This window comes from Dermacentor andersoni, chromosome 4 (genome assembly GCF_023375885.2).
Source record: "Dermacentor andersoni chromosome 4, qqDerAnde1_hic_scaffold, whole genome shotgun sequence".
Lineage (NCBI taxonomy): Eukaryota > Metazoa > Arthropoda > Arachnida > Ixodida > Ixodidae > Dermacentor > Dermacentor andersoni.
Window position 1 is genome coordinate 131897210 of NC_092817.1, and position 13563 is coordinate 131910772.

Consider the following 13563-nt stretch of genomic DNA (forward strand, 5'->3'; position numbering starts at 1 on the left):
TAGGTGGTTTGGCATTTTTGATGATTACGTCGCCATGCTACCAACGCACCATGTGGCAGAGGGGCTAGACTGTGAAGAGCAGTGGAAAGGCAAAGGAAAAAAAATCTATTTTCTTTTTGTTACGATAGATCAAACCGACAGGAAACAGAAGCGGTGAAGCGCTGGCGGTCGTAGGCCACCAGCGGCAATAACTAAGGTAAAATTTTGACAGAAATTTCTAATATTATAAAAGAAGAACTACAGATCCCAGAGCAAAGCTTGCAGATCCCATAGACATTTCTGCCGGTCTTATAGGTCTTCTACTGGGCTATACATTGTTATATAAGGAACAAAAAATTTGCTTTATGGATCCCAATTGAACCAGTAAAAGTAAGGATTTAAACTCGAATAAATACAATGCTGTGTATTACCTAATAGATGCAATAGAAGTAGGGATCATGATATAAACTAGCAGACGTGCCCAACATTGAGAAGGAAAGTGCAGCAGGCGGTAATAAAATAAAAGGTTTATGCTTAAATTTCGGAGGTGCATATTTTTTGCACTGAGAATATTTAGGTACCGATTGCTTTTTCACTGCATAATTCGTACCAATACAAACAGGTTTCCCAGCATGCAAAATGACAGCTACGCCAATCATCAGGCATTTGCTGCCCACAGACATCCTAATTTTTTTCGGAGGTGATTGTAATGTTATTCACACTTATGTCAGAACCGTGCACTAGCTAATAAGCAGGCACACTTACCGAACGGTAGCATCAGGCAGGGAAGCGCAATGTTTAAAAAAAGTTTGAAACTTGCCATCAGAATACTACCTGAAAAAAAAAAAAACTTATCTCATTAAACCAAGCAAATTTAAGCACAAATATGTACTTGTGATTATGGGATTGTTGGTGAGCGTAAGGTGCAATTCGTTTGAAAGCATTAAATTATTTTTGACAAATGGTGCTGTGCCTCCGCATCTCCTGCCCCTCCAACAAAAAAAAAAAAAAACCTCCTTTCGACACGCATATCCGTAGTATATTACCGGAAAGCCGCGCAACTTTCTTGCCTACCAGGCTTGTGTGCAACATTGTTAATCTATAGGCCTCACAGCGTCAGAAACAGAAACATATCCTACAGGTTTCCCAGAGTGCCTTATTAGGCTATTCCTGCCATAAAGCATGCACAAAAATTTTCTGTTGCTTTGATCATGTCTTTCCCGCGACGCGCCAATGTTCATCTGTTAATAGGTGGTATTCAACTCTACGCCGCAGCTACTGCTCTTTTAGGGTGACAGCAGCAGATCTTGAAGGCCACGTTTTTAGTAATTTCTTGCATTGGAAGAAATTGCAGGGCCGGGAAAACGTCATGGACATCTTGTTCTGCACAGCACCTATTGTACTCATTGCACGTGCTGCTTACGCTTCGAAAGCCGTAATTGTGAGCTCAATTTATCTAAGTGGTGGCGGCGGCTACAAAATCCCGGTATAACAATGGCAGACATCTAGAAACAAGCATCAATGCCAGGATGTATAATGTCGACTGCGTGTCCGCTCTCTCGGCTATCATTACTCGAGGAACGATTTCTGCTTTCCTCTTGTAACTTAGTAAAAAAAAAGCTTTAACATTCCTTTTCGATTGTAATCCGTCATTTCTGTCTGCGTTTTGAAACATGAACTTCGCAGAAAATGCATTCCTAAAACAGCAAGATGTTTATGCCTCAATATATTTGTTATGGAAATCCACATAATGCTACTCATGAACGCCGTCGAGATTTAAGTCGGCAGTAAGGTATTTGTGACCGTCTTGCAGTATTCTTCAGATGGGTTAACATGTTTTTTTGCTTCACGCTTAGCCAAGTGGCTCTACATATTAAGTGGTCATGACCTTGAGACTCAGTGACGCGCGTGCGGCAAGTAAGGTGCGCTGCACTATTATCTCGTAAGCTATATACATAGAAGTTTGCTTGTACTACGAATGTTGTACAGACACCGACATTCTCAGCGAAAATTCGTAGCCGCGTTTTTCTTGTCTGTCAGTCGGCAAGAAAGTAATAGCGCGTGTACATATGCGTCATCACATGGGTAAACATTGCCAAGAAGCCCTCGCTCAGTAAAAATAGCAAGTAAAGGCTTTCCCAAGAAGATTTGGTTCGGTGAAAAAAAATGAGGAAAGGGATTCTGGAGGTAGCATCGGGGCTGCCTTACTGTAACGCAGCACAGAGGAAATGTTCAATAAAAGTGGCTCAGTAAGGAGATTGCCAAAATAACGCAGTCAGGGCCTAGCCGAAATGAAGGCTTTCTGGATTCAGAATTTGGGCGGTTGTCTATCCCGTAGACAGGGCACGACACTATTTCAAGCATGTCTTTCTCACGAAAGCTGCTATTGCAGATTGTCATGACATGTGCTTTCTACTCCGGAAGTCTCGCACCCTACGAGCTCGGTGAAACTTGCCCACTTCCTGGATGTCCTGCGGCAACGAACGCAACACCAAGCATGGGTACCGCCCAATCGCTCGTCTGGCAACCAGGAACCCTAACGACTACATTCGACACTGGCAGGGGGAGGAGGGGATTTAAAGTCCAGCGAGCCATCTTTCATTTCGGGCACGACACCACTTCAAACATGTCTTTCTCACGAATGCCGTTATTGCAGATTGTCATGATATGTGCTTTCAGCTTCGACAGTCTCGGTCCCTACAAACACGGTGAAATTGGCCTACTTACTGCATGTCCCGTGGCGACGAACGCAACACCAAGCACGGGCACCGCCCAATCGCTCGTCTGGCAACCAGGAACCACTACGACTACATTCAACACTGGCATGGGGGAGGGGGGGTATTTAAAGGCTAACCAGTCATCGTTCACTTCGGGCATGACCCCATTTAAATCGTGCCTTTCTCAAGAATTCCCCTATTGAAAGTTATCCAAAGTCAGGAAAGGGGCTGACAGATGGAATAGCACACTGTGATATAAAGGTTATAAACAGGGATAAGGTGCCTCAGAAAGGCTGGCCAACGTTTCGATAGGAGGACCTATCGTCGTCAAAGGCGGCCTCGTCATCTTCGGCATGTTAGTTTTAAAGGGTTAGCCGAGTGACCTCACGTGCGATTGTTTTCGGTGGCGGCTGGTTTTAAAGGGAGAGATTTCAAAGAGAATGAGCGCTGTCGCCTGTCGTTACGGAGCGTGGTTTCCAAGACGAGTGGGAAGAGCGAGAGAGTGGGAAGGCGGGGAGAAAAGAGAAAAAAACAACAAGGTCACCAAGAGAGAAAAAAAGAACAAGAAAAGAAAAAGAAGAATGGCATGGGAGGCTGTGGGGGAAGCGAGAGTTTAGGGAGCATTCAGGGGTGTCGTTGGCGGCATGTTACTGTGGCTTTACAAGAGGCGGTCAGTGCGCGAGTAAGAAAAAAAGACCCCAAAAGACGTCACTTGAAAGAATGACATTAGTAGCGTAGCAGCGATGCATCGAGTAATTTCGAAAGAGTTATGATGGCGACAAGGAGTCTGGGTTTGAATGCATGGGGCAACTGGAAAGGAACGGCATGGTCTTTCAAGGGACGTTAGCACCAGTAGCTCAAGTAGGTGTCGTTACGGCGGCATACAAAAATGGCGATACTCTGTGTGAATGAGGTGCCGAAAAAGTCATCCTGGCGTCTGGAACTTGGGAATGTGTTGGTGAGCGTGTGTCAAAACATACATAATTAAAACCGACAAAAAAAGGGGGTGAACCAAAACCGGAATAACAAATACGAGAGTGAGGTGCCCAGAAGCGGGCGGGTCCATGTGTACTTGGGAAAATGGGGTCGTACAGTTGATAAACGTAAAAACACGAAAGAATATATTAAATTGAGTAGTAGGCAGAAAAAGTTTTTGAAATGGAGGGATAGGTGAGGTGAAGTGAATTAAGGTCAGCTGCTGGCGTAATGTGTTTTGTGCCGTGGTTGATGTTATGAGAATTTCAGATTTAAGTTAGTTACTTTGAAGGTGTTCGTTCCGCTAAGACTAGTGATTATTATATTATAGCGGTGTCGTTCCCGACAGATTGGACTGACGCGGTTAAACGGTCGGTCTCATTGTTATCGAAAATCTGTTTTGCCTTTTTTTAGCTCTTACTTGTCCTCGCGGGCGACATTGAGCAGTATCCTGGCCCCATGTTCAAGGCAGAAGCAGATGCGTTTGCTACTGCCTTGGAAACGGCACGCAAGCTGAAGCTAACGATAGGGCTCTGCGCGCTGGCTTGAAACACGCGAACGAATGACGCGCAGCCACTGGGAAATGAATTAAATTAATAAAAACAAAGATATCGTTGTTCGAGACAGATATCCTATGTCAACAAGCTACCAAGTCTGAATCGTGTATTCAAACATTGCGGGACGTATCTAATCGGTGGAGTAAAATAACTTCTAGATGCGACGATACAGAAAACCGAATGAGGCGATCTAACCTGCTCTTCTTTGTTTTAGAAGACAAAGCTAAAGAAGACTGGTCTGCTTTAAAACAAAGGGTTAATGAATTCTGCTCCGAAAAATTGGGCATCGAAGGGTCGACTGCTCAGTTTGAAAGAGTCCATAGGATAGAAAAGTATTCGGAAGACATGAAAAGGCCTGTTATAGCTAAAATGACCTTCTTTAAAGACAAAGGGAGGATGCTGTCTTCTGCACGAAAATTTAAAGGCTCCAGCTTCTCTATCAGCACAGATTTTTCACCAACTACTCGAGACGAAAGTAGGCACTTGATTGCAATTGCTAAGGAAAAAGCCAAGTCTTTGTACGGACCGACTGCGCATTGAGGATGCAAATTATGTTTTTGAAAACACTAGTAAAAATATAGTCCTTCGTAGCAGATAGCTACAAACCACACCGTGCAATCCGATCGGTCGAAGGTCTGAGTCACCTACAACCACGCCAGCATTGTCACCATCATTCACAAGTATTAGAAGCCTGCTACCCAAGTGCGATCGTTTTGCCTCGTTTCTTGATGGCTGCAAATCTGGTATCATTGTACTCACTGAAACGAGGCTATATTCCGGACTAATCACTAACAAAATATTCCCTCGCAATAATTCTTGCAACATATATAGGTGTGACGGGATTGGTAAAAGAGGTGGTGGCATATTCTTGGGCGTCAAACGAACTATAGATCACATGTCGTTAAAACCGATTCCTGTATTGATATATGATCGTATGGGCAGAATGCCTAACCCGAACCACAAAGTGTTTTATGAGGACTGTTATCGCCCTCCCGATTCGATTCAGTGCTTTCTCCTTGAACTGCGCAGTAGCATTGCAAGCGCAATTCACATCTGTCAGGCTGATATCACTTGTCTCCTTGAAGATCAATCTCTCGGTGGAAGATTGAAATTCCCTATCATCATCCTGTCGATCGTCAACTGAATTCGTTTATTTAAAGCTAGATTATAATTTATTCCGAGTGGTCATCCAACCCACCCGCGGCAATAACATTTGAGACTTAGTTCTCACTAGCGCACCTGGAACATTTGGTAAAGTGACTTACTTAGAAGGCTTTAAGTGACCATAAGTTGCTTCAACATACTCTTAGTGTCGCCTTGCAGTCTACAAGCGTCACTATGAAAACTACCCGTGACTAAAAAAAAAGCGACTGCTACAAAATAAACGAGGAACTCGAGACGTTTCCTTCTGACACTTTATTGCCTTTGTTTTCTCCTGTGTTAGTTAAAGAAAACCGCGTTCTTTTCAAGGCAAAACTCTGCTCATTAGTAAAAATTCTATCCGACTAATCAAAATATCAGGTGATAAATCTTACCTACGGTTCACCCAACACATTCGAAGGTTAAGGAATAAGAAGAAACAGTTATACATGAATGCGCAACACACTGGCTGACCCATAGTTTGGGGCAGATATAATCTATGCTTGAAATGTTACTGCTCAGCTGTAAATGGGGCTAAAGATCAATACTGTACTCATGAGCTGCCCCCCCCTCCTCCTTCCGGGGAGGGCGAGCTCCGGCTATGTACACCATCATACCTATGTCCGCCAATGTCAGCTCCGACATTTCCGGCTATATACGCCATCCTTACGTCGTCTTATAGAACACCACCACCACCACCTAATGCTAGAGGCAGAGGCGCTGCAATGTGTAATGATACTTAAAAATTTGTGGACCAATTACAGCCCCACCGGAAGATTTCTATGCAGAATACTGGGAGCCTTATAACTGTGTCTAAGAAATAACGCCTCCTTTTACCTGCTGATTTGGAGGAACCCTATATGCATCGAAGTCCACTTATAGGGAAGAATGGGGGAGGGGGGGTCTTTAAGGATACGACTGTCGCAAGGTAAGCGGTGTCTGGATTATTTCTGCATTTGTAAAATTGTTCTAAGAAGTGCCTGACGACGTTAGTTGAATGCACGTAAGGTTACAAACGAACCAGTCATAAAAGTACAGCGTTTAAAACTACGTCGTTTAATTTCAGGCAGATGAAAGTTTTATTGCGACTGCTCGAAAAAAACAGATTGTTGGAAATTGCGATGTGATTGCGCATGATGACACAAACCTGCAAACTTTTCCACACTCTATGTCAATGTCGTAAAAAATGTAGGCAGCTGCATCATACAACATGCAATAAACACCTTTGATAAAATAAAAATAAAAAAATGAAGCCGCTGTACGGAATAACCCTTCGCCAGAAATCAAACAATGTAAGGACTATGGTATATTCCTAAAAAATGTATTCTTTGGCTAACGTCTTACTACCTAGTCGTGTTCGTGACCCGAATAGTGTTTCTCATTTTCGTACTTCTGCAGGGCAACCATTAAAACGACAATATGATCAGGTTAGTGTCATAGAATTGAACGAACTTTTTACGTTTATTTAGAAGGATGGATATCACGAAGGTGCTAAACACAGAGATAGAGTTGCAACCATCACATCTCGTTCCAGTGCAAGTTCCGTCTGCTGCTCACAGCCACTTTAAATGCTCCTCTCGTATGACAAGATGTGTCCGGGCGCTCTCAGCTCAGCACCCGGGCAGTTGCAGACATTACCAATTACCTCGATGATGCTTCACTGGTTGGCTCTCCCCGGGTCGTTGTTATTGGCCGGTAATGAGTCGTTTTCAGGAAATTGGGGCGGTTAGCTCTGAAATCAACCCTGGCTTTTTTTTTTTATAGCGAAGCTGTTAAGGCCTATTTGCTCCAAGATCGTGTCCGTATGTCGGCACAAAACTCGAGCCGTCTCCTCCGGGGTCCGCGTCAGACATCACCGGCATTTGTGCTGTCGAGTATGCGCTGTGATCGACGCGGACATATTAGAATAAAATGTTATTACGTAGACCGGTCCCGAAGGTAGTGCAATGCCGGCCCGACCCGCGGCAAAGGTGCAGTTCGCCATTAAGGGGCCCGCATACACAGCTTCACCGGTCATTTTTCTTCGCAGAGTAGAAAGGAACTGAGCTTTTTTCCCCAACGCGTTGTTTATTCGGCGTGTCCGAACGGCTTCCGCATGGTCACCGGCTAACCCACGCAGCTGCCGCCTTCTTCCACATTTTGTGGCTTATTTGGGGCTTTACGTTGGTGATGGATCCCCGGCCGCCCACTCACGCGCGCTCGCGCACACATTTCTTGACTGCCTCTTGTGACAAAGGGCGTCGAGCCCAACACTCCCTATATAAAAACACGCATTGTAGAGAGAAAGTGACCTTTTGTTTAGATTCGTTGTGTGGTTTTCAGCACAAACACTTGTCTACTCTGTACCTGATATCGGTAATGATATCTTCGCTCTAGTGAAAAACTATTCCTTAGTAATTTCACATCTTAGCTGTGATGTGTTTGTGCTCAAGTAACTATATAAAGATTATACCAATGCTTGAGTTGTTTAGGTTAGTGTGGTAAAATGTATTCGATTTCTGTTGCATTCATAATCAGCCTTGTTATGCTTTATTCTAATAATCAGTGTGGTGTACCTATAGTACTCATATAGTTCTACTAATATAACTGTTTGTACTTGTATATAACCAAACTATTCTACGCATTTAGATTATATACTACTAGGCATCATCTTTTGCAAAATATCTAAAAAGTCTCAGTCAAATTACGTCAGAATCAGTCTTACGGAGGCGTTAGAAGAGTTCACGCCATATGGAAGAAAAGAAACAACTTGCTAGGAACATTAGGTTATGCAGTCAGCCTTCTCAAGGGAACCTCATCTGGGTCTCCGCACGAAACGGACACAACGCGCTTTGAACTCTGGGCGAATTACGCCGCACCGTTCTCGGGTCGTAGAAGCGCTCTGTAGCGGAGACCACTGGAGTTCCCGCCGTATTCCTTAGCTTTTTGCTCGCCACACACGATGCCTTTATTTGTCGGACTCAACAGCTGCAAACACTGTCCCTGCTGTAACGTGAGCATTTTTATCTAGCGTCGTCGCTATTGAGAATTACATGTTCCTAGTTGTGCAGGAGATGAACAGACAACTAACAACGTGCAGCCACGTGAAATGACTTGAAACTACTGCCTGCCATTCCGCGTGTTGTTGTTTTGGCATGATTTATTATTTATGTTATGATTAGGCCTACATATTGTCACGTGACGCTATCTTCAAATTTTTTTTGCCTGGCGAGTATTTTATACTATGTGCTTCCGCTGAAGGGAAGCCAAAAACATAAGCTCTTCAAATGCCTGCTATATGTTTCACAGGTGCCCTTCTTCTCCTCAAAGTTTTGTCATAACTGGTAATTTAAAGGACCAGCTGCCGGACTAGGCTTAAATTTGCCGTAAGAAACTAACGCAAATTTATACTTACGAACTCTTCAATGCGACCGGAAACATATCGACCGAATTGACAGTTTTCATGCTTGAAGGTGAGTGTGTGAACAGATCATAAATGAAGGAAGTGTCCTTCGAAGGGAACGAGGAGAACCGCTTCATTGGAGTTCTTCAGGCGAGCAGAGAGGACGTACACAATAATGCACATGCACGCAGGCCGAGCAAGGCAAAGAAACAAATTGGAAACACCGAATCTCACTTCCGAATAGCAGACAGACGTGCCGCTGACGCATTCGGTCCTCTATTCTTCGTGTTTGTGTTCCTGTACTACAATTTCTTCAACAAATTTCAACGAACTTAACCAAGAACAAGTTATAAGGAGAAGAACCGCCTATTTCGATCAAAGTGTTTGAAAACATAGACATGTGTAGGGGGAACAGTCCTAGACTTGATAAGAAAGTTAAACACTGCAGACTTCCGTAATGATCGCTTCTGTGTTTAGACATACAGGTGGTTATAATGGACCGCACTCACGACAGCTTATCCTTCAGGGAGATAATTTATTTGAGAGGGAGATAATTTAGGACAGGGAGATAATTTATTTGAAGGAAGGAAGAGAGGTCAATGTGGAACAATATTTCAACGGTAGTGTCGTAGCTTGCATTGTGTATTCGAAGCAAATCCAATTAGACCTGTTTAGGAATTGCCGCGTGATAAATACAGGTACGTTATTCTGCACACCGACCCATGGCACAAGAACAAAGCTTCTTAGGCTATTCGGTTCGTTACTTAGAAATCTCAGCAGCTTTTTCTGCCCCTCAACAACTTGGAGAACGCTGCAGCTGCGCCTTTAATAGTGGAACGCGAGAGTGTTCATAGATCGCCGGCTGCTTGTGTTGTTTACCGCGGTTATACGTTTATATGTTTACCGCGAACGTTATACACGAAGACGAGCTTTCTGGTTGAAACGCCGCCTCCCGCGTGGGCCGATTTCGAAAAGCGTGCAATGCCACACCAAAAAAAAAAAAAAAAATTACATCACTTTCAGCTTTGGGCCGTCCAGCAAGCCGAAGATTTAGCGCGAGTCCAAGGTCTTCGAGCCGCCACTTGAGGGCACTACAACAAAACCTGCCAGACCATTCTTTTTAATAAAGTTTATTTTCTTCTTCATTTTCATGTTTCTGTTATTCTTTCGCACGTTTAAGTCGCAGAACATTTAACATAAAAGGCATGCGCTGTCAGGCGTTTTCTATCATAACATTTGCTAATTTCTAGGAAAAACATTGTCGAGAATGAGCAGCATTAGCGTTTGAATGATGTGCCAATACAACCTACATGCGCTGCATGTGATATAGCAAGGTTTGGCATATATGTAGACCTCAATATATTTGCAAAATTTTCGTCACGGACTACTCCACCCTCTCCGGCGCCGACATCAGATTTTCTGCGACACGGGGCCCTTAACGCTATCGCGTTAAAAGCCCTACCCTTATAAAAATTTCTAGCAACATTTTTTAGACAGTCTATAGACTTTTGTTACTAGAACCTACCAACAGTCAATTGAAATCCTACCAGCTGTCTTTATACATCCTAACAACGCTCTAGTAACACCCTAGAAACAATTGGCCACCAACTTTCAATAGAAACATGTTCATAGGATGTCTTTAAACTTCCTACCAATTTCCTATGAACATTTGTCTTTATACACCCTAGTAACATTCTTTCAAAAGAGAAATGTTCATATATTTTCAGTTAACTTCCTACCAACCCCCTATTAACAAGCTTTCTTTATACACCGTATTCACATTCTTTCAAAAGAAAAATGTTCATATATTTTCTGTTGACTTCCTACCAATCCCCTATTAACAAGCTTTCTTTATACGAAATATTAACATTCTTCCAATTGAACAATGTTTGTAAACGTTCTGCCAACTTCCTACCAATCACCTATTAACGTTTGTCTTTATACACCCTAGTAACATCCTATCAAGAATTGGTTCCTATCAAGAATTGGCTACCGTACTTCAACTGAAGCATGTTCATAGATGGTCTGTACACATTCTACTAACCGTCAACGAACACAAGTCTTTAGGCTCTTTAGTAACACTCTGGCAATATTTTACTTACATGTGCTTATGTACTTGCTATTGACGTCTTACTATTCCCCTAGTAACATTTGTCCCACATACGACCTAGTAGCATAGTGTAAACATTTGTCAGTATGTGTGAACATGTTGGTAAAAGGCAGTATGCAACCTAGAAGGTGCACGTAAATGGAAAACAAATGCAAGTTTGCACAGGAAGAAGTTTATTCACACGAAAATATTTACACAGAATTGTGAGAGAAGCAGTAGAGAAATTTAAAAAAATGAATAATGACTTAGTTGATTACGGCATGGCAGCTGCCGCAGAATCTCTAGCAAGCATCGATTATGCAAGCTGATGTCTCAGAATGCTTGCAGAATGAACCAACCCTGCACAGAAACAAGATGGTCAGTGTTAACATCATGTTCAGGTTAGCATATCACATACATAGAACAGCTTTTTAAGGTTCACATGAATGCTAAAATTGTGACCGTCATCCCTGTTTACTTGCAGAGGAGATGGGAAGGATTGGGCACATTATTCAATGCATATCCTTTGCTGCGTTGTATTTACTACGTGTTATTAAAATTAGGAAAGTGTACAAAATGGGTTTCTCTACCAATTACCTGCATAAATGAGTTACTCACTAAAAAAGTTAATTACATGGTTTATTCATGGTGAAATTTGTAGCACGCACAATAGACACGGACGCAGAGAAGGTGGACACGCGAGCGCTTACTCAAAGCTGGTTATTTTTGGAAGGAATGAACGTAACAGCGCCAGCTAGCTGCACCGAGCATGTGCAAAACGTGTCATCCATTTTTATATAAACAGATGACAGAGCTTGAAGCAGCATTCAAGAATACAAATGCTTTGTCAGTGATAGGAACCAATGGCTCACTGATGCATTTTTATGCACGCCTTATTATATGGAACGCTTCTGTAATTTTACGTGTTCGTTTACTTTTACTCGAAAACAAAATATCAGTGTCAAAAAATACCGGTTCACAATGACATAGGTTGCAGTGGTTAAACAGGTGCGAATGATTTTCTTTCACATTCGCACTTGTCTATCCAGTGCAACCTATGTCATTGTGAACCGGTTCGCTGAAAAATATGTAATTGTGAACCGTGAAGCTATACGCTCAATATTTTATTGTTTCTCATCCTGTGCAGCCAGAGTAGGAAAGAGCAAAGAATGAGTTCATGATCAGACAATATTTACCAGACCTTAGGTCATTGCGAACGCTGTGAAAACGAAGTATTTGTACGCTTCGTGTTTATAGCAACTTCAAGCGAACCCCATGACGCGGGGCAGCTGAAAAAGGTAAGAAAATCGTTCTTAAAACATTTCACGTCGTTACAGTTCGCGCTATAATAACCTGCCAAAATGCGGCATTAGAAACTGAAATAAAATAACATCAAAATAATATGTTTATGAAAAATGATGGAAAAGAACATACCTTTTATTATAATTTGGAGATAGAGAAAACTTCGGCGCATAGCAGTCTTGAGGAACAGCTGCTCGCTATTTGTGCAGTTTAAAACACGGACAGTGCCAATATTAAATCACTTCACACGACACTGCATCGCAGCTGGCAGAGAAGTTCCAGAAACGCTCACATCCCGGAACGAAGAAAGCACCGTGGGCCTCGCAAACACCTTGCTGGTTGCCTTGCATCGATGAATTAGCCACAACACAGCATAAGCATAAATAGCAGCAAAAATAGCTAGATTGCTGCTACAATACGCCACGAAACACCTACATCACTCCGACCGTACCATGCCGGCGTCGCAAAGGAACTGATGGCGATTGCGATGGTCTCCCTCTTTGCCTCGACTCGGCCAACTGTCAAATTTGTGCGCATGCGCGGGGAGGCATGTGACATTCTTTCCATCCACCCGCTTCGCCTTGACCGCCGCGGAACTAAAGCCCCTCTTTAAGCCGAAACATGCCCTCCCCTCCCCCGCTACCTTGCGATGGTCGACTCACACCTAGACATTCCTCGCCTCTTGGTGAAAGCTGTGGCTGGCCTATGTGTACGCACCCCTTTCTGGGAACTGCACTTAGAGGGAGGAATGTACCTCATGGCCGAGGTTGAAAAAAAACAAAAAAAAACTGAGAAGGCAGCCGGCTCAATTTTGTTGGGCATTTAGGGGCTGTATAGTTTTATCTTTCGAGACAATTATTGTTCTGAAAACCGACTTTTTTCTCGATATGTAATAAACATAGATAAATAAAATCATATAGGGTAAATTATGTGGTTATCCTATTTTGCGCAAGAGCATCCTTCAGCACTTGCTGCTTTCAAAGACAAAACATTGATCCCTGGCGCCCAGCGGTGAAGCACATTGTAGTACTATTTTTATAGTCAAATACATGTCCGAAGCGTGGCGGCTATGACGTTAGCAGTTTTCAGACGCCCGAAGCACGGCGAAAGCATGGCCTTTGATATCCTGGCTGTTGGTATACAGAATGCCATTATTACGGATGTCATGATGACTCCTTGTCGGAGCTCAAAATTTTGTCGCCGTGTTGTGAAGCAAGATCACTGAATGTTAAGAGTGCATAATTATTTCTTTTCGATCTGTTTTCACACTCAGCAAGCTACCATCGCCATAAAGCACATCAGTTGACATAGTTACTTTGCCTTCACTTTGATGCAAGGTCCTATTTCCTTTAATATGCAGAAGCCGTCGGTAGGAGGCAGGGACGAAAGCGTGCGAATAGGAACGCGTAGAAAGGTACATTT

At 43.1% G+C, this 13563-nt stretch overlaps 1 long non-coding RNA gene across 1 annotated transcript in view; it reads right to left on the reverse strand.

Annotated features, from left to right (window-relative positions):
* Positions 1-405: 405 nt before the first annotated feature.
* LOC129386469 (uncharacterized) overlaps positions 406-13563 on the reverse strand; it is a 62365-nt gene continuing 49207 nt past the window's right edge. Inside the window, exon 3 of the long non-coding RNA XR_011893918.1 lies at positions 406-813. This is a non-coding gene — a long non-coding RNA (uncharacterized lncRNA). The remainder of the gene's footprint in view (positions 814-13563) is intronic.